We start from the raw sequence: 19,333 nt of genomic DNA, 5'->3' as shown, positions 1-19,333 counted from the left end.
TATCGGAGGTTTGAGTCTTGCATTGTTTATGCCTTTCTTTTAACGAATCCGCGAGCAGCCAATTTCACTGAATAGAGAAGGGAGAAAACTTGTTCTTAGGAGAAAGAAAACTAATCAGTAAGTGGGACCGCTAATTTCAAATTTAGAATTTAATTTTCTAATTAACTTTGGCCTTTTCATTCTTATTGAAGCCTCATGATTTGACTAAACTAATTGCATTAGAATCAATTTCTCTTCGTTTCCTATAAAGATTAATTATTTCGTCTCTTACGTGTTTACTCTTTCGTCCTTAAAAAAATGACATATTCTACGACGAATCAAAATAAATAAATGTTACATATCATATTATATTTGTTTCTATAGGACAGAGGGAATAACCGGTAAATCTTCATTGAAGACGTCAATCCACCACTGCTTAAAAAACAATTTTCATGTAAAGGGACCTCTTTACATCGAAGACGGACTATAATAACTTATAACTGATCGTGTATGTCAAAATCATCCTCCATTTTCGTGTGCGGCTACTTAAGAGGATCGCATGGAAAAATCGGTTTTCGCGTGCAGGCCTCTTGAATGGACGGCACGCGAAAATGGACCTATTTTTCCAGGCCACACGCAAAAGTACAATTCTCTCTTCTCGCTCTCACTCACTTTAAATTTTTCACCTCTTCTCCCTATTGTTTCCACTCATCTCTCTCTTTCTCTCCTCTCCTCTCCATTTCTTTCTCTTCTCTGCTCTCCTCTTCTCCTCTCCTCTCCTCTCCACGTGGGAGTGGGCGGGAGGCGGCGTGGCGGCGGGCAACGAGGTGGTGAGGCAGCGACCGGCCTCGGGGAGGTTGGCGACGAGGCGGCGAGGCTCGGCGGCCGGGGCGGTGGGGAGATCATCAGCAGTTCGGCGGCGCTCAGCTTCGCCTACGATCTGCTGACGGGCGAGTAGAAGGTCGTGCACCTCCCCGTCTCCAGCTGGAAGAGGATGCTCGCCATGGTGGAGGTGCTCACGGACGGCGGCGGTCGGCGTGCTCATGTCGGCTGGTGCGCGACTGCGGCCGCACGCGGAAGGCGGCGTGGGGCGACGGTGACTGTCACCCGCCCGGATCCGGCGGTGGCGGCCGGCACGATGGCGGCGGGCGGTAGGGAGGAGGCATGGTGGTGGCGGAACCGGTGACGGCGATGGGAACGACAACCACGGGAGAGGGCAGATCTGGCGTGGACGACGGCGGCGACGACTTCTAGGTTTTGGGTTCAGTGGTTTTGGGTTCAGTTTTTTTTAATTATTTTTGGGTGCGGGTGACATAAGCACTGCACAACAAAATTAGATTTTTGTGTGCGGGTGCGCCATCCGTATGAAAAATAGCGATTTTTGCAGACATCTGGGTGTGTGTGGGTAGCCCATCCACACGTGAAATCCCCTTTTGGCTGCATGGAAAAATCGTTTTCGCATTAGTGCACTAGCCTCTTGATTCTTTCGTCTGAATATATTTGTTATGATGCAATATTTCCTCGCGTCTACTCCACGCGTACAATTTGTTATCGTGTGGATCTGCGGTGTATCGAAGATTCGACGCAATAAACGAGAGGATCGGGAAAAATTCACGAGCAAGGAGAGACACAGGTTTGGGGCAATTTAGTTTGTTTATCACGCACGACGGCAGACCAATCTTATTTTGTCGCGATAGAGGAGATGCGTTATCTTTTTCTTTATAGGTTATAATTGGATCCATACCATTGCAAATGTGTATATTTAGATAAATGTTATTACAATTCTTCTATTCGTAACCATGCCATTGAAATTTTATAAAATTAGGGACATGTTTATTTTTGTTAGGGTTACGGATAAGGTATATCGTGTCAAGTCTGCGTTCTTGGCCCATTCATACGCAAGTCTGGTTCTCGACATCGTCCGATTGATTTATCGTCTGAGTTGATGTCGACTCTCCTTCACTTTATTGTCATTCTCTGCAAAATGTTAGTAGACCTTATACTAGTGGAATATTATTATTCTAACATATTTATGCATTGCAAGCATCACTAGTTCTCTCTTGTTTTAGTAATATTGACGGTCGAAACTGATTGATAACGACCGTCAACACCCGCGCCGCCCTGCGAAGAATTTCCGCTCCGTCGTAAAATTAGACGATTAAGGTTTCGTGAATAAAAAGACTTCAAAAATATCTACTTACTTCTCGCCGATCGTCACCAGCCTCTGCCTTCGCTGAGGCGGGGGGGGACATGTCCGAGGCCTAAGCAAGATAGCATGGTGTGAGGTCAAAACATTCCGACTACGCGTTGAAAGACATAAGAGGCTTACCGCCAGGTTAGGCGCCTTCTGACGGGTCCCGAGTATGGAGGAGAATTTCCTCCCCTTCTTCGGAACGTCGCTGCTGCTCGTGGTAGTGGCGGCAGCGACGTCGGACGCCTCCTTGGTGACGCCCTCCTTCAATGACGTCGCCGCCTGGTGGTCCGCGAGTGGCCCGATGACATCCATCAGAGGGAGAGCCTGCGTAACATGAAGTCACAACGCGATCACGGGGAGAAAGATGTAAAGGAGTCGTGGAATACACTCACGTTGATCGCAGCCTCGCGTTCAGCCAGACCCTTCTCGCAAAGGGGTACGGGGACGTCGCTCGCCGTCGCTAGAGCAATGATCATCACCTGGCTGACGCGGCATGCCACGGTGTCGCTGTCCAGACCTGTAGATTGAGAACAGTAACTCGATAAGTCAGGAGAAACAGGCACACCCAGAACAACATTTGAAATGCAAGGAAAAATACCCCGAGGAGAGACCAGGGTCGTGTCCTCTAGCCCCGAATAATCGAAGGCCGGATAGGTGCGGGCCTGGAGTGGTTGGATCCGCCTACCTACGAAGTCGGCAGCGACTTCATACCCCGACAACCCCCGTATTCGGAGGTCATCGATGATGTCGATGAAAGACTGGAGGGAGGGAGTCAGGGCGGGTTTGGCGGTCCACTCTGGGATCTTGTCTGGTTGTTCTTCAGGGACAACAAGGACAGGATCCGAGTTCTCTATCTAAAGATAGAACCATCTCGCCCGCCATTTGCTGCGAGAAGAGGGGCAGTGGAAGGGGATGTAGCGCGACTTCGGGCGATCCCGAAGTCGGAATCCAACACATCTGGATACCCTATCAGGTTCTATCCAGCGTAATTCATAATAAAAATGGAAAAGATCGAGGAAAGGCTCTACCCCAATGTTGGCCTCGCAAAGATAGGAGAAAATGCTAAGGAATGCGATGGAGTTGGGGTTCAGGTGAAGCAAAGAAATGCCATAAAATTTCAACACGAGAAGAAGAAATTCGGAAGGCGGACGAAGAAAACCGCAAGAAATGTAATCTTCGACCGCAACAATACGGCCCAAGATGGGTTCGGGTTCAATACCTCCTATCTCCCTCTACATGGTCCCGCGACCAGGGAGGGTGCCGTCGTCATGTAACTTCTTCAGGGACGCGGTGGTTGAGGTGGACTTGTCGAGATCCATCACCGCCGGGGAATCGCCGGAGAACAAGAGGGAAGAAGCAAATTAGGGTTTTCTGTGCGGAGAGCGGAGAAGACGAGGAGCGCTAGAAGGCGGAAGAAGTTTTCTGGCAAACGGACTTCAAAATGGATCCCCAAAATCCCTTTAAATAAGCGCACTACCGACGGTGCGTATTCCAAGGAAAGGAGAGAGATTGCTGCCGGAAAATTCTGGGTCCGTTACGCGCGGTAGTTTTTAGACTTCAATGTAAATTCACTCATGACCGTTGAACTTCATACGGCGTTGTCGATAACTCTTCGTCTCTACGGTTCTCACACCGAGATCGACCAGATGAGAACGACAACGATTCCGACATCAGAAGTCGCGATCGGTTACATGAGTTCATTTAAGCAGAAGTCGGGGGCTACTATCAGGGTTACGGATAAGGTATACCCTCCATCCTTGGACATACGATTGTATACTGGTACGGTATACCCGCGTGTATACGGATAATCCCAGTGTACGTTAAGGAAATCTATCACGTGATAGAAGCAGAATCCACAGATGGAAGGAGTCCTACTCGGACAAAACTGGATCTTTACCATATTGTGAGGGGTCCGATATCTCCGAGTTCTACTTGGAGATCAACTGACCCGCGGTATAAAAGGGACCCCTTGGGCATGACCGAAGGCATGGAATCTCACCGCCAACACATCCACCACAACCTACGTAGTCGGAGCCTACAAGAGCCAAGTCGCCGGGTGATCTAGTCGGACCAACTCGACTACGGTCTCGTCGGTATCATCGAGGTCCGCTATTCTCTTTGTAATCTGTGGTCACTATCATATAATCCCATACCAACTTGATTAGGGCCATTACCTACCAAGGGGCCTGAACTAGTATAATCCTTGTCTTTTGTTTGCTTGATGTCGTATTACGTAGATACTCGTACCAACATACCCCAATACCCTCTATATCCGGTCTACGGGTATCCCCTGTCGACAACTTTGATGCCATTTTCAACCATACCATTTTTTTTGGCAAAGTTACCAAAAAAATGTCTACATCTAGTTTTTTGCTAAATTGAGTCAATACATAAGAAATCCTGCCAAAATTTTGACAAGATGATAAATTTTGACAATATTATCATCTTACCAAAATTTTGGTATTGCCAAAACTTGGTAAGGTTTATTTTGACTGCAATCTAAATAAGCCCTGGAATTACGCCACTAGCCTCGAGCTTTTTCATGGTGATGAGTCCCTCGCCGTGCCACTGGAAGCTCCCCTTTGTACACAGTGACGAACCCGTCGTTGTAATCTCTGGAAGCTAAACCTTGTTGGCATGCTTGCTGGTATGACGATGTCGTCGTCATCGCCGCCGTCGTTGTCAGCGTCCGCGTGTCCCTGGACGACGACTTCTGACGGCCCAAGTACACATTCATGGTGGAGCTCCTGCTCTTTTTCTTTTTTCTTGCCATTCTGGCTCATCTTGTTGCTCCACCATAGATACCATCCGAGCAAGGCAAGGAGAAGGATTGAAGGAACACCACAACGGATGGCAGATATCCAGGTCGATTAGCACAGTGTGGAACACCGAACGCTCCATGTCGTCCACGCGCGGGCGACCGGTGGCGAACCCTAGCCCCCGGCCGCCGCCACCCTCCACTGCTCTTCCCCACCTCACCGCCGCCGGAGTGCGCGCCGCTGGAAACCGCGCGGCCCACCGGGATGGCGGTGGCGGGACCAAAACCCGGCAGTGGCCCGTCTCCGGCGCGAGGAGGTGGTGCGGCGTGTTGCTGCGGACCCAGCGCCGCCGCCGCCGCCGGATCTGATGGCTGCTCGACTGGGTGATGGGAGACACGGCGTGCCGAGAGACGGGGGTTGGCGGCGGCTGGTGGAGAGGTCGGCGACGAGGCTGGAGATGGCGCGGAGACCGGCGGCAGGCAGGGGCGGCGTCACGGTGGGCAGCAGCGGTTCGTGCCGAGGTCGTGGCGTCGACGGGAGGTTGGCGCCAGGGCTGGAGACGGCGCGGAGACGACGGCAGGCAGGGGCGGCATCGCCGTCGGTGGGCAGCGGCAGCTAGAACCGTCCGCGCGCAGGCAGAGGTTGTGGCAGCGTGGTGGTCACGACGACGACGGATCTGCGGCGGCGCAGACGTTGAGCCGGCTTGTGCCGCCCTGGCTGGATCCAGTGGCCCACGACCGGAGCATGGTTCGGACAGGCTCCGGCGAGCTCGACGGCTGCGCAGCGTCGCCTAGGTGGGCTCCGGCGGGGTTGCTCGCTGGTGTCTCACTGGCGATGAGCTTCCTACTCGGCAGGGGGCTTCTTTAGCCGGTGGAGGTTTGGTGGCTCATGGGCGGCGATGTGCGGATGTGGAGTCAGCGGGACGACGGCTTATGCTGGCGTGAAGCAGGAATGGGGCTTGATGTTCGCGGCGGTGACTTCCTTGCTGCCGGCCGAGTGTTTTTCCCTCCTTTCGGTTCCCCCCTTCTTTGGCCGGACCCTTTTCTGGTCGTGGGGAATGCTAGGGGGAGGGCAGAGGCTTCGGCTTGCTGTAGGAGTTTGCGACGGATTGATAGAATTTAAAGGGTGACCAAGGGCTCGTCTTTGCCATTTGTTATGGTCGAGGTATGAATGCTTATGAGACGTCATAGACTATTCTATGGCCGTTGATGTAGGGGTGCTTGTGTGGATGATGTGAAGATACTGGCGAAAGCCTTGCCGTGCCTTTGGCCGGTTCGATGACGACGGCGCTCGTCGGCGTCGTTTCCCTTCTTGCAGGCGTTGTCATGGTGTTCTTTCATATCCCCCACAAATCTCCTGGTGAAAACCTTGTTCCGGCTTTCGGACGAGCGGCGGCGGTGTTACGCGTCGTGTCGTCCTTGAGGGCATCGCTTCGGAGAAGTTCCAACGCATCGATGACTGTTGATGGTCTTTTTCGGTTCAAAAGCTTTCATACCTTTGGTTCGGTGAGGCCTTCGCCTTCTTGGGTCCGCTTCATTTCTTGTGGTGGGCATCACGCTCTTCGGTTGTTTCTGTGGATGAAGTTAGAGCTGCTCGCTGATGGGGTGCGGTGAAGCTTGGCAACGATGACATGATGCAGTCTCTTCCAAGGAGTTCTGGTGCTGGCCGTGTGAAGGAAGTGGCTCCTCGGTGGCTTGGCTGATGTCTATTGTTGAATGTCAGAGCTGCTTTTCGCTTTGGTGACTTTCGTGGCTTCAGTGTCGCTGCGGCTGTGAAGTCGGCTCTGCTGGGTCGCTTGGGCTGCTAGTTCGGCAACGATAACACCTCTTCTGTGATATAGGAGCTGTTTAGTCACTTTTGTGTTTAGCTTGGCAGCAACGTCCTGCGTTTGCGCTCCGCCGTAGTTGTTAGTTGTGTAGCGGTGGTTTTCAACCGGTTTTCCTGTGACTAACCGTGCAGTTGTATGATTTTCGGGCCCGGTTTTCCGTATAAACTGGGTCAATTCTCTTCTTCTAAATATAAAAGTGGAACAAAGCTCCGCCTTAGGGTTCATAAAAAAAAAGAGGTACAGCGTGGTCGAGCTACTAGCCTGGCGTGCGTCGCCGTCGCTCGCACCGTGCCCCCACCCGCCGCCCGCTGAGCCTGCCCCGAAGCCACGTTGAGGCCGCCGCACTTTCGCCCGGGCGCCGCCCGCCGTGCTTGCGCCGGCCACCGCACCACCCTGCACCCACCGTCGGCCGCAGCGGCGCCTTGTCCCGCCTGGCACGCCCGCCGCCACGCCGCCATGCGCTGGCCACCAACCGTGCATGGCAGGAGAAATCAACGCGCTGGCCACGGCGGCGTTGGTGTCCTGAACCCCCGGACATCATACACAACTGCCGAGCGAAGCGAAGACGATGGGAGGGAAAAAGAAGAAGAAACGGCAAAAAAAAAAAAATGATGGAGATGTATGGAAACTTGACGGCAATGGCACGGTCCTAATTTTGTAAAATTTCAATGACACGGTTAGAAATAGATAAATTAGAATGGCATTTATCTGAATATGCACATTTGTAATGGCATGGATTCAATTAACCCTTTCTTTATTGGCAACTGCTCCTAACGAGCAAAGCACAATTACTGAATTTAATAATTTTTTTGAAGAGCGCTGAATTAAGGAATACTGTAGTACTTCGTCCGATCCGTTTTATATTACAAGTTACCTTGGATTTATCATAAGTTAAAATTTTTTAAGTTCAATTAAATTTATATAAAATATAACAATATTTGTAACATTATTCATCAAATTTATCTTGTTTATAGTTTTATAGCATAGTTATTTTAGATTGAAAATACTACTATATTTTTCTTAGAAACCTGACCAGCCTTAAATATGTTTGATTTAGGACAAACTAAAGGTGGCTTATAATATGAAACGGAGGGGTAGTATTTTTTTAACAAAACACTGTAACTTGGGCATGTTTACTAGGACTACATTAAAGGATTGAAATAGAGTAGTCTAGTCGTGTTAGCTTTACTTGTAAAATGCCATATAAAATATATTTTTAATCAAATATATGTTAGCAGCACTTGTTTGCTTATTTTATTTTTTTTATCACTTGATTGGACCAAATCTTGGACTATTCCACAGTATTAAAATAGATCAGAGGCAGTTTGTAAAACTACAAAATACTTAAAGAGGCGATAAATTTACTGTCACCACTCCTATAGTCTAAGACTATAGATATATATTGGGGGAGGTCGGTGAGGTCGGTCTGTAAAGTTTCCGACCGTTGAAAGAAATGGTGGGCTGGCCCAATTTGAAACGAAGACTTGGGACAAACTTTGGGTCGTTATTTTTTGGTTTCTCTTGTTCGAAGTCACCGGTCATCTTTTTCTAGGCCTCTATAGTACGTATTCGGCGAAATTACCAACCTTTGAAGTCAAGAATCCTAGAACGATTTTATGGGGTGACTCAAACTTGTGGATTTGCATTGGACGGGAACGCATATCCTTGTCTGCGTGCTTTACTTTTAGGGTCTACGGTAAGCATCAATGCAATGGGCGACGGGACATGCATCAATTTTATACTACTCCCTCCGTTACAGCTTACTCCATTTGTCGTTCAACCAATCTCACCCTAAACTGTTGCAAATTACATTATTATCATCATTAATACATGCTAATAATACTTCCCAAAGCAAAGCTTTACTACCTCCGTCCCAAAATAATTGCAATTCTATATTGTTTAGCATATATTAAGGTTTGAGAAGAAAGACTATGGTGCCCCTCATTAAATGGTGTTTATGTGAGAATGGGAAGATGGTTGAGGGTAAAATAGGGAGAAATTTGAATGAGATATGATTGATGGGGCAATTAGTACTATAGAATTACAATTATTTTGGGACAAATTTTGAATCCTAGAAATGCAATTATTTTGGAACGGGGGTAGTAATTTTTTTAGTAAGTACGAGAAAGACATCTCTAAAGCTGCTTTGAAATGTGACAACGATAAACATATCTAATAAAGATTTAAAATAATAGAACCACACGACAAGTAAATTGTTTCGTGAGTATCATTGATTTAAGCGGGTTGTACCAAGCTCTACTTGGTACATATGTCTAGATTCATTAACATCAATATTAATATGAGAAATGCTAAAATGACTTACATTGTGAAACGGAGGAAGGACATGCAAGTGCATCAAAGCGCAGACTCCGCTCGCTCATCCTTATAGCTAGTCGTCTATAAAGTTTGGAAGGAGTCTTGAAACACATTGCCACAACACCGATCACAATTATAGCAAAAAATAAAAAGAGGAGGCCAGAGCCTGATGGCAGGGGCAAAAAAGCCTAGAGAGCTAACGAATGTCGTGATAATAGTCCCCTATGTAAACACGCCCTCCCCCTAACACTTGTACTCCCTCCGTTTCGAAATGTTTGACACCGTTGACTTTTTAGCACATATTTGACCGTTCGTCTTATTAAAAAAATTTATGAAATATGTAAAACTATATGTATATATGAAAGTATATTTAACAATGCATCAAATGATATGAAAAGAATAAATAATTACTTAAATTTTTTGAATAAGACGAATGGTTGAACACATACTAAAAAGTCAACGGTGTCAAATATTTTGAAACAGAGAGAGTATATAAACTCACTTCTCTTCTTTATTAATGAAACGAAGCAGTCCCCTTGCTCTCTTCTTCGAAAAAAAAAGTGCGTGTGCACGTGAATTGAAGTTATCTTATCATCTTGCGGTATACTGTAACACAAAGTGTTTTATATGTATCACGAAAGTAAATGCTTTAGACTTGTTTCTTCTAATCGGGCTTGGAACATATAGTGCGAGGAAATGCCCGATTAGTTTCCTTGGGGCCCCTTCCTTTCAGTCCAAAAGTTGCTGCGTAAATCCAGCCCGCTAGAAATTTTGTGCTGGCTGTTTTAAATATTCCTCGGGTTACAACTATAGTAAACCAAAAGGCCTGAGACCAGACGGCCCGGCCCACGGCACGAGGTTTTGGCCCGTCCCAAGCACGGTCCAGGCCGACTTTTGGGTCATACCTAGGCCTCTATCTTGGCACGGTGTGCTGGCCGGAGACGGCCCGAAGACATGAGGGACGCAAATAGACTTATTCTGACCACATAAGAGATGGCCCAAAGAGACGAGAGAGACAAAATATACTTTTTCGAAGGAGGAGCACATAGGTTTTCATGCCTTTGGGCCGGCTCGACACGACCCGTCTTATTGGACCATACTTAGGCCATTGGCGCAGCAGTGGGCAGGCCCAGCTTGGCCCGACATGTAGGTCGCGCCACACTAGTCCGACTGATCTAGAAGCTAGGCCCGGTCATGCCCGAGCCGTGTCGGGCCAAGCGGCCCATCTAGCTATCTATGTTTACAACTAAAGAAGGCCAGACTAAAAGGAAAAGTTAACTTCATTCACAAATTAATTGTACATGTAGACAACTATGCATGATTTTTTTATAGCCAACTATCCATGAATTGAGATAAAAGAGCAAAATAACTCTGTGCTATATGCATATGCGAAGAATGGAGAGAAAAAAATAAAGAGTATTGACTCTTATATAAAAGTTAGCTCTACACATGTTCTAAGATAAATGCATTAAATATAAGTAAAATTAGAGAGGGAAAAGCAGCTGAAGTCAATCTTATGTCTAATTACACGTTGGCTAAAATATAGGCCTAAAACCAACAGTTATCTTTACCATTAAACTTGTGCCAAGAGATCTCTCATCACTTACTCTAAAGTTGTAGCTCTAGTTATAAATGCTTCCCAATCCTATCTTCTTGTATGGTTTGGTACCCAATAAAGCAAGACATGCAAGAAACCATATAATCAACAATGTCAAGTCATCATATCGCATTAGTATAGGGTTATTAGTCGTTGGATCAAAAAGCTACTTATCCATCGAATTGAATCATTGATTACTCATCCATTCACTTCCGTTGAGCTCATTATCACGCATTACATTGTTATCCATTATTCACATGACACTATGTTTTTCCCTCCAAGTCCTCAAAGATAATGCTAACTTATCTTTTTTTTAATGCAATTCCAATTATTGCATAAAATGTGACTTTGTTTGGTTATAAACAATTGGATAAAATACAATAATTAGGCATCATTGACCTAAACCCATTTTTGAAACAAGCTTGAGATGACACAGAGAAGTGCAGACTATCTAATTGTGACAATATCTAGATTATGCATTAAAATAAGAGATAATCCAAGAAATGCAATTGACTAGCAATACTTGCATGCATATTTAATTAGAAATAATCTAGTTTCACTTGTACTTGGCAAATTATTTGTATACAGGAGATTACTTCATAGATGGAGGAGAAATGATGGAAATTCATCGTTTAACCAATCAAAGCCCGACATGTGGCAAACATATGGATGGATGGGCTCACAAACCAATTAGAACATATGCAAATAGGCCCAACCAACATGCCACTGTGGGTCGACCCCTGGGTTTGGCCGACCCCGGCCTAGCCCGGCCCAGCCACAACTGCCTATGACGGTTACTACCGACTTCTCTATGGCGGTTGTGACCGGTATTGGCGCTACTAACCATCATTAAGCAGCTATAAAAGGCTCTCTCCTCCTCCATTTCAACACACACCAAGAAGGAATCAAGTGAAGAAGCTCTTTAGTTTTCATACTTTGCTCTAGTGCTAGTAGAGTTAGAATTAGAATAGTCTTCTCTAGTTCCTGAAGTCTTCCGGAGAATTCGAATATGGTTCTAGTAGCTTTTCTGTCTCTTGTAAGACTTTATCCGATAATGAAATATTCTTCTTTATATAGTTTTGATCCTTGCATAATTATTCGAGTACCAACTTTGGGTTATACTTGCCTTGTATTAATTATGTGACTAGCTTACCAGAGATATACAATGGTATTGGCTTAGTGTCTATTTATCTAGTTGCTCTATATCATCTGCAGAGATGTAGAGTAATATTTAGGAAGCTAAGTGCGGCGCTTAGATTATTAGATATCATTAAGTGGTGCTATTTGCCACAGATCTATAGAGGTGGGTCGCTGATGGTGACAGCTCAGTACGGGTGTTTGGTGCGGGTACTCCTCCGTAACTTTAATCGGTTGGATAGCCATGACGGATTGTCATAAGGAACTCGACAATATGGGGTGGTTTCTCGATATACCAGGAGGACATAGTTAGGAGGTATTAACCACATAGTTGTACAATAGAAAGTGTATACTAAAATGACTACTTCCTCCGGATAGATAATACTTATCGTTTTAGACAAGAGTGAGGTCAAACTTTAGAATCTTTGATTATGAATCATTTTTAAAATATTTGTCTTTCAAATATGGTCACTACATGTGTAGATTGGTCTTAAAAACTACTTTTATAAAATCATATATTTGTTAACACTTTTATACATATTATAATGGAAAATAATGGTCAAAGTTGGTTTTTGGAGACCGTGTCCTTATCCAAAATGATAAGTATTATCAACTCGGAGGGAGTATATACTAGAAGTACAGGAATGAAGCTTTTCTTATTTCTTCTCTGCTTAGCCTAGACTTATAATTTAGTGGCAATATTCTAAACTGAGCCTTCTATGTGTCAAATCAATCCTTATACTCAAATGATTAACCCCTACATAAAGCTTTGATCTACATAAGTATGATAAGAATTTATAGCATCGTACTCTCCTACCATATATTTCCTTGGTATTAAATAAATATGATACCTTGGAAATACTTCCAGGTGAAATGCTCAGCTGTATATCCGTGCGCTTGTGGATTTATTTTTGTAACCCATAAGATTACCGTTTAATATTTCTGGCAACATTACTTGGGATTAAATTCTAAGAAATATGAACAAACGTCTAGAAAACTCATCGGCTGAAACCCCGATGAAACCCTTATTTGCAATCAAGAAGCATCTAGAGATTATGGTTCTAAGCACGGCTTAGTAGATCAAACTTAATTGAGGCCGCACTAAGTATGAAAAGAAACATAATGTCACGCCCAGAAATTCACGAACCAGAATTTCTAAGCTGAATGTGCATTAAACCCCTGTCTAGGACCAGCCAGGGTACACAAACGACAATTGTTGACATACAGATCCACGTCTTACAAAAATATAAAAGATTACAAATGCAGCGGAAAAAAAAAACAAGCTAGACTTGAAAGCTTGACTTCTGCAGCGGGGCGACTCCACTCCACAAGCAATCCTTGACGGCAGCGACGAAACCAACCTCTCTGAGACGGCTCCAACTAACAAGAACTTCAACTCTGGCGTGGGGGAAAAGAGAGCAAGACTGAGTACTACCCACTGTACTCAGCAAGTCATACCGGAAGAGAAGGTATGATGCAGGATATATCCAAGGGAGGCTAAAGGTTCTTTTGCATAAAGCTAGCATTTAAAAGCAGTAGTTGAAAGCAATAGAACAGTTGTAGTAATTAATCAATATTAACCAATCGTTGTCCAACGCTACACCACGTTGCAACAGGCCCAACCAACCACCTGAACTACACCAGTTCAATAGCTAACTAGGGGTAGGACTAATCACGGTGAATCTGGTCGACCGCCCATAACCGCGGGCTCGGTTATTTGAATAGTTTTACTCTGATCAGAGGTGTACAACTGTACCCACAAGACATAGCCCCACGACACGTTTCCGTGCGCCGACATGCCACCACGACATACCAGAAAGAGGCCGTAACAGGACCCTTCGCATAACCCCTCTAACCAATCGCACCACACCTCAGGTTTCACCCCCACTCCTCACAAGGCAGCGGGCAGTCCCCTCTCGTGCCACGATGAATCCGGCAGCCGATCAATCGGACTCCCCGGCCGACCCAATTCCATCACGCCCACCCTTGCGTGGGTACGTCGGCTAGAGGAAAGCTACACTACAAGCCCAGCCGTTGCCCACGTTGGCTTGTGGTAAGTATGATAAGTTCTTCCAGGGCATCCCGCGAACTGGTCCTTAATCGCCATGGGCACAAATAGCAAAACCATGCACCCACAGCCCACCATATAGTGTATTTTAATTAACTAACACCATTGCGGTGGCTCTATTCCAAAGCTATGCCAATAATCAAAGTCTATGCATTAATGTGATTCCCCTTTTGTGTACTAGTTGAACTAAGCATGGCTAAGCATTTCCTAAACCAACATCTAATCATTTTGATACCCAAGTTATCAATGGCATAAGGTAAACAATATATCGCTGAGTAGTAGGACCCATCCGAAATGATATTGTAAAAAAATGCAACATTTAATAGAAATGCGAGATATTTGTAAATTGGGTACTGTCGACGTTTGATGTCGCGATTCCGGTATTTGCATCGTATGGGGATCGTTGGTACTAGGATATATGCAAGACTTAGGTAAAAAAGACGAAGACGAGGATTTTTATACAGGTTCGGGCCGCTGAATTGTCAGGTAATAACCCTACATCCTGTTGGCCGAAGCCGGTATTGTTCTTATTCACCATAATCACACCAGTACAATCTTTGGGGTAGCCTATCTAAGTGTTGTCGACATGGCGGTCTGAAGGTCTGACTCGTAGTCGACAACACGGTAGCCTTCCTCCTCGAATCCGCATCCGGCGAGATCAAAGACAGCGCTATATCTCTCCTGACGGTACCCGTAGGCACCGTAGGGGACTAGCCATGCCTATCTCTGAAGTTGATATCTGGCGTCTTGTCCTGACATATGTTGGCTTGTATGTTGATCTTCTGTCTTGATCTATTGTTCCGTGTCCCCTATCCTCCTAGGGGGCCTTGTATTTATACCTATAGGTGTCCACTTGTCCAAGTAGAACTAGGGAAACCAATATGGATACAATCCGAGTAGTCCTTGTCGTTTTCATGTAGAACTCTAGTCATCCTTCCTTATGCGGAACTCCTCCTATATCCGAAGGTTGTTTCCGTATAAGACATGGTATGTGGTGGGTCCTGCCGAGATTTAGTCAACTACTATTAGGTATGTGGTATCCACAACCCTGACAGGTACAATATGATCAATTGTAATGCATGACTTGCCTTGCTCTCGCACTAATGAGACCACAGCAACGTCTTCGAGAAACCGCGAATCGACGAAACGGCCGAAATCTACGTGACAAACAAAGCACACAAGCAAAACATGCTATAAGTCTACTGAAACAGGAAAAAAAAACCATTTTGAATTGATTCTATGCATTTTTATGAATTTACTAAGACTTGAATGGATTTAATCGGAGCTCGGATGAATTAATTATGATTTTTAGAAGATAATCTATGTTTATTACTATAACAAAAAGTCCTTAAATCATTTATTGCGCAATAAAGCATCCCTGCTGACATCATCCAAAGCGGGGGGGGGGGGCGCCGACATGCGAGCCCCACAGGTCAATGGCTCAAAGGGGAGGGGGAAGGCGCCGGCTGGTGGGCCCCTCCGGCCAGCGTCACAAGGGGGGAAAGATGGCGCCTGCCGGTCTCGGCTCGGCTTCAAGTCGGCCGGCCGGCCATGGCGAGTGGCGGTGGCGCGCACGGTCGCCGGCAATGGCAACCGGTGGCGGGAGGCGGCGGCGGACGGCGCAAAGGCGGCGGCGCGGCCAAAGACGGCGGCGCAAGCGGGGAAGGGGAAGAAAAGGAGGGGGAGGGGGTCCTCACCAGGGACTCGGCCGGCGTGGGTGAAGACGACGACGGACGGCGGCGGCAAGCGGTGGACGGCTGGGTGCGCGGGATGGACGAGGTGGCCCTTGACCTCGCGAGGCCAACGGCGGCAACGGAGCGGTGCGGCGACGGCACTAGTGACGGCTAGCGGCGGTTGGAGACGGCGGTAGGCAGCGGCGCGTGGGAGTGGCGGTACGGCGGCGGTGCGTGGCAAGCGAGCGGTGGCCGAGATAGCCCCCGCGGCGACGAAGCTAGCGGCGGCGAGCGCACGGCGCGGAAGCGACCCTAGCAACGGCGGTGTGCGGCCGGAGACGGCGACAAGCGGCGGTGCGTGCGGCGAGCGACGCGAGCGCGGTAGGAAGCATGGGAGGGAGCGGCGAGTGGGGGAAAAGAGAGAGGAGTCTCGGGGAAGGCTTTTTATGGGCGAGGGAGAGGCGGATGTGGCCAGGAATGGGCTCTATTTGGCCGGCGACGTGGGGGAGGTGGGGAGAGAGAGGGGGATTCAAATGAATCCCCCGCCTCCATGCGCGCGCGCGCATGCGGGAGAGGTGCGGATGTGGGCGGCGACGTGGGTGCGGGTGTGGGCGGAGTGGGAAAGCGAGGAAAGCGGCGGCGTGGGCGGCGATTGCCGGCTTGGGCGCGGCGGCTGGAGGTTAGGGAAAGGGCTGACAGGTGGGCCCCACCTGTCAGCGCCCGAGGGAGTGAGGGGGAGGCGGCCTGGACTTCGGGAGGGAGCGGGAGAGATGGGCCGGCGGCCCATGATGAAAGGAGAGGGAGGAAAAAGGGGATTTTCCAGGGATTCTTTAATGCTTGTGCTCCATTTTAATTGGTTAAAATTATTTCTTGGGCTCTGAAAATTCCACTAAAAATCCTGTTAGCATATTTTGCCATGTAGAATCCAAGAAAAATTCCACATGCCGATTCCGATTATTATTTGCATTTATTAATTTGAGGAATCAGCTCTAGGTTAATTCAACAATCTCTTCAGGCGATTTATTTTATTAATTTAAAGCAAGGAGGAGAACTTCAGGGCATAACACATAATATCTAGATAATTAAGCCTTTGACTAATTTTCATGGTGCTAGACACATTATATAATCCAAGCCAACAAAGTAATCTAGCAAATATCGATAAAACCCTAGATAGAGATCAGTTGATGCAAATAGAAAAACACTATCAATCTAGATTATATAATCTATATAATAACTAGACGTCTTACATGGACAAGTTAGAGTGTGAAAGAGATGGAAGTACTAAGCCCGATAATGCAAGCCGTCATAACAAGTCTTACCCCGCGTCGGAGATCGAAGCCGATGCAATCCAACTTGAAACAAGAACTCGTCGAAAGTAGTTTTCATATTTTTAAGACAAATATTTTAGAAATTATTTATAGTCAAACATTTTAAAGTTTGACTATACCCTTTTACAAAACGTCTAATATTATCGAGTAAATTCCCTATTTACTCTTGAAAACTCACTCAATCATTTTTATACCCTCGAAATTTACCAAATCTCTTCTATACCCTTGAAATCTCAACTTGATCCCTTCCATGCCCCTACCATTACGTTTGGTTGCAACTGTCTTTTTTACCCTTGATGCTTTCGCTTTAAACATAAAGTTGAAAAATGATTGAAAATTTTGTTTAAATGCATAATATGTGTATTTTATGAAACTAATGAGACTAAATAATAGGTGCAGAAAATGTTGAAAATAAAACAAATATAATAAATAAAAGGAAAAAGTACGAATTACCCCCTGAAGTATTGGGTGAGTACGAATTACCCCCTAAACCTGAAAACCAGTTATTTTTCACCGTCAACTATCGATACCGGATGAAAACTCCCCGAGCAGCTTTGCAAGCGGTTTTGGTCTACATGGCAGTCCAGTCTGCAAGTTTTTTATTTTTAAAAAGGATACGGCCCACTTGTCAAATATCTCTTTTCTCTCTTTCCCTCTCACCCCCTCTCTCTCTCCTGTCAGATGTCGACGGCTGCAACTCGAGCACCGGCGGCTGTGGGCAAACTTCACCGAGGAGTAGCCACTGGAGTAGGACGGCTGCCATGGATCCCACCTCTGGCCAAGCCTGTCCTCCAGCACGTCGTCGTCGTCGGTGTGCACACGGAGTGTGACATGCCCGGGCTCAGTGCGGCCAGTCAGGCACCTGGCGACGCAGGCGGCGTCCCTGATCATGGCGTGCAGGTGGAACGGCCGCGTCTCGAGCGGCAAGCGGTCGCGGCTGTCGGCCAACATCTCCTTGACGTCGTTGATGAGCGTGGAGACGATGGAGGCCGTGTGCGCCATGGTGTCGACGACGAGCCTCTGCTCCGGCGCCAGGGTCTCCTCCTGTAACATGGACACGAGGCCGAGGATGGAGTGAATCGGGCGACGCATCCCCTGGCTCATCACGCCCTGGAACGCCTGCCTCGCCTCGTTCGCCATGAGCGCGCACGTCCCGCCGCGCCTGCAGCAGCTCACGGTTCTGCTCCGCCAGCCAGTCGCGCATCGCCCGCGACTCCTCTAGCAACGTCGCGTGCGACAGCACGATGGCTACTTGGCCGGGGACCACCTCGACGATCTCCATCTCGTGCTGTCCCTAGCTCTTGCCGCTTGGGGGCACGAGCACCAGCATGGCGTAGCTCGTCTGGATCACCTCCGGCGTCCCGCCCTTGAAGTCGGCCACCTTCAGCATCAACATCCGAATCGCCGCCACCACACCGGTGCCCTGCTGCTTGCCGCCACTCGCCTTGGCGAGCACCGAGTCTGGCCCGAGCAGCTTGACGTCGTCGCTCCCCCGCAGCTCGACGACGTCTGCGTCGTCAACGCCGACGACCTCAACGCAATCGTCGCCACCACCCCGCCGGAGCTCGTGCGTCAAGCACATTTCGCCGAAGGCGGGCATCCAGACGGCGCAGTTGGTGAGACCGAGCACCCTGGAGAGCTTGATGAGGGTGGTGTAGAGCACGGTGTGGTGGTCGAGCGACTTACGGATCTCGTGGGTGAGCTGCGGGATGAGGGTGAGCAGCGTGATGGCGGCGAGGAAGGAGACGAGCGCCATCAAGAACTTGGCCGATGTGAGGAGGAGCACCACCATGAACTCGCTCTAAGCTCCGCCGCCCCGAGCTCCCTTCGCCACCCTGTCCTCCCGCCGTCCCCTCCTCCAGCCGCCCTGAACTCCGTCCTCCCCAGCGGCGGAAGAGGTGAGGCGCCAGTGGCGGCGAGGCGGTTGGCGGGCGGACGACGTCGCCGCCTCGCCTCGCGCCGCCAGTCGCCACCTAGCCGCGCTCGCCGCCGCCGCTCGAGCCTGCCCCCTACGCCGCCCTGCCTCGGCGCCGCTGCCGCCTCGCCTCCTCCGCCATTGATGGAGAAGAGAGAGAGAGAGAGTGAAAGATTGGGAAGGAGATAGAAAAGAGAGAAACTGACAGGTGGGGCCCACCTATTTTTTTTATAAATGAATTGCTGACTGGAGTGCCACATAGGATTAAAACCACGCGGATTGAGCCCGGGGGGTTATTTGTCCGGTTTACAAAGTTGGGGGGTGAAGAATGTTCAATTTTGTGGTTTAGGGGGGTAATTCGGTCGACCACGATAGTTTGGAGGGGAGGGGGGGATAATTCGTACTTTTTCCTAAATAAAAATATTTATTTGAAATTTTAATAGGACAATGGATTTTTTATCGGGAGCATTCATAAAAAAATTATTGTGAGTATTGGTGTTCATATCTTTGTATGAATGCTCCTCATTTTTTATGACTGT

General features: G+C 47.8%; 1 pseudogene; it reads right to left on the bottom strand.

The window, feature by feature from the left end:
* Window positions 1-1,938: 1,938 nt before the first annotated feature.
* Window positions 1,939-18,671, bottom strand: LOC107278114 (ethylene receptor 3-like; annotated as a pseudogene).
* Between the last annotated feature and the right edge of the window lie 662 nt (window positions 18,672-19,333).

The sequence above is a fragment of the Oryza sativa genome, chromosome 6 (genome assembly GCF_034140825.1).
Source record: "Oryza sativa Japonica Group chromosome 6, ASM3414082v1".
In the NCBI taxonomy this organism is placed as follows: domain Eukaryota; kingdom Viridiplantae; phylum Streptophyta; class Magnoliopsida; order Poales; family Poaceae; genus Oryza; species Oryza sativa.
The sequence above is the reverse complement of the archived record's forward strand: the minus strand, read 5'-3'. Positions and strand labels throughout refer to the sequence as shown.